The sequence below is a fragment of the Talpa europaea genome (genome assembly GCF_964194135.1).
Source record: "Talpa europaea genome assembly, chromosome: 8".
NCBI classification, from domain to species: domain Eukaryota; kingdom Metazoa; phylum Chordata; class Mammalia; order Eulipotyphla; family Talpidae; genus Talpa; species Talpa europaea.
The window spans coordinates 46,543,503-46,546,406 of record NC_140075.1 but is presented as its reverse complement, the minus strand read 5'-3'; positions in this window follow the sequence as shown (position 1 = coordinate 46,546,406).

The window sequence follows — 2,904 nt, the reverse complement described above, 5'->3', positions numbered from 1 at the left end:
CTTTATCCCATACTATAAACTTAACTAAAATTTCAAATCAAATTTTTAAATCCAGAAGGAAAAGACTGTTCTAAAATTTCTGGAAAACACATAGAATATTTTTGTTACCTAAGTTGGAGAGGCCTTTTTTGTTTCATAACAAAAAGCAGATGGCTAGATAGAAACCACTAGTAAAAATATTAACGGTATGAAATGGAACTTCTAGGAAAGATCCTTAGAACAGAGGAAGGTTAAGCCCTTTGTTCCTTCCCTCTTTCCTTATCATCAATGCAGATGTAATGGTTGGATCTCTAGTAGCCCTCTAGGACCTTGAGGTAACTGAGGGGAAGGCATGAGCTGAAAAATGGTAATACCACAGATCCACTTCACTACTTCTGGACTATACTTCTGAGCTACATTTATGAGAGAAATACATTTCTACCTTATTTAACCACTACTTTTTCAGGTCTCAGACATGAATAGCCATTCACAAATTCCTAATTCAGAGACATTAAGAATTATAGATATGAAAAGGGTGTACATTACAGGGAGCAAAGAGAAGCTCTTCTGAGGCCTACAAAGTAAAGGACAGGAGCTAGTCTGTCTTTCCTCACCTGCTCCATCCCCACACCATCACCAGCATCATCTTTTGCTTCTTATTTTAAAACACAATTCAGGAAAGGTCTAGAAAGGACTGCATGAAAACATTAACCACAGTGGTCTGGATTGTGTGGTTATTGTTGGTTTCCAATTTCTCCTTTTAGTCTCATTAGTTTTCTAATTTATCTAGAATGCACATGCATTATACATTTTCAATTTTAAAAAAGCTATTTTAGGATCATCTTAGAAAACAACAAAATAATGCCCTGACTGCAGGAGTCAACCATGCTTTTTCTTCATTTTACCCTTTTGTAGGGCTGTGGGAACAGATCTGGTCTTTATCTGGGGGCGGGGGGAGATGGGAAGAGGATATAGGATTGTGTGTAGACCTGCATTTATGTTTAAATGAATACTAGAACTAGAACTGCCATTTTCTAAATGGACATTTTTATAATGAGGGCAACTTAAAGAAACGAGAAAATCTGAACACTTGCATCACCTAACACTCACAGAATGTCACTTCACTTACTCATATTATCTTTCAAGGGTGTGATTATTCACATATAGATCCCTATTTAAGTGAGGTCTGGAGGCTCCTGAGAGAATGCCCCTGCCTTGTCAATTAGCAAAGTACAGGACACAACTTGCCCTGCATCTCCATGAATGCATTCCCTAACCTTCTCTCTCTCCTGTTGCTTTGTTCCCAAATGAACCCTACTTGTTGTAATAACTGCCTTTGTTTGCGATCAACAAAGGAAAGTGACTGTTAAAAAGAAACAAGAATCAAATAGAGTCTTTTCTGAGAAGCCCCATAAAGACTTCACACATAACCAAATTGCAATTCAGCATCTCCCAGATTAGGCTTTTAAATCTATCAACCTAGAATTTCCTGGTCAGCACTAGAGAGGAAATCTTCATGTCACGACTCTCCAGCTTTCCCCTAGAAAAGGTGGCTTTGTCTGAAATCACCTTTCTCTTCTTGTCCTATTCCTTCTAACTATAAAAGCTATTTTACAAAACTACTTTATAAAAATGATTTTCTACAACTCCTTGCAGTGCCCTTTCTCTTGCAAGATGAGATACTGCCTCATGCAAAATAAAGTCAACTCAGTATTTATATTTATTTGGATGAAATTTTGTTTTTTATCAATGCAAATATATGTTTGCATTAAATGACCAAGAAACACAATGCATTTTAGTTCTATTTTCTTGATCTTTAAAAAGAAAACAGAAACTACTGGCTCTTTATAACATCCTTTATTGTAGCAAGAGGAAAGTATTTCTAGGGCGCTCTCTATGCTGTCCTAGCCCACAAGGTCCAATGAACTCTAATCTGAATCCCTAGAAAGTTTCACATGGTCATTGACATCTTTCAGGCATGGATCATAGGGACATTGACTTGGACCTGAGCAGAGAGTTTCTACCTTCCTAGGTGAGGAGCAAAAGGAAAGGTTAAGAGGGGGAGCACTTGTCTGCAGGACCCAGGTGAATCTGACTTCTCCTCCACCCACACCTCTCCGTCACAAAGTCCTGGAACAGAAACATGCACAGGTAGGAGGCCAAAGTTGGTCCTTAGGACCTTCCAGCCTTCAAATCTGGTAGCTCCAGCTCATCAGAGAGGAGCTTTGTCTTTGCCAAAGGCATCCTGTCATGGCCCAGCCTACAAAGTGCTGAGCCCATGTCTGACCTGGTGTGCACCTGCTTCTGATAGCTGACAGTGACTAGAGCCCATGGTGGAATGCTTATGGAATTCAAGAATCCCAACTAAAATTTTAGCTCCTTTTATCTTTGGGAGGCTTCTGGGTCCTCTCCCTGTCTTTGTTATCTCTCTACACCTTGAGCATAGTAGTGAGTTAACAAGTATCGTGCAAATACAAACATGTAGGAACTCATAGTTGAGTAGGAAGAGCCAGAAATAAGCAATAACAATTAAGCATACATACCAAGGGTTCCTGTAGCAAAGTAAACCTAAAGCCCTGTGGGAAGGGGAAATGCATGGAAGCATTTGGGCTAATTCCTGATAGGTAAACAGATCAGCCACACATATCGTAAAGATGTCACAGTCAAGCTGAAAATCCAACAGATGTTACCTTATCTTCAAGATGACAGTATTTGTTCCTTGCCCCTGTACTTGCTCAAGTACTTCTCCTGCTTTTCTTTCAATTATGAGAAATAACCCAGTTTTCTCTCCCCTCTGGACCTTGACTCAGGCTGTTTCCTCAGCTCAGAGGCAATGTCCACCACTATCTCCTCCAAGTCTCATCTCCTCTGTGACTTCCTCTAGACAGCAACTTTGACCTTCTGGCCTGGATTGGAGGCCCTTGT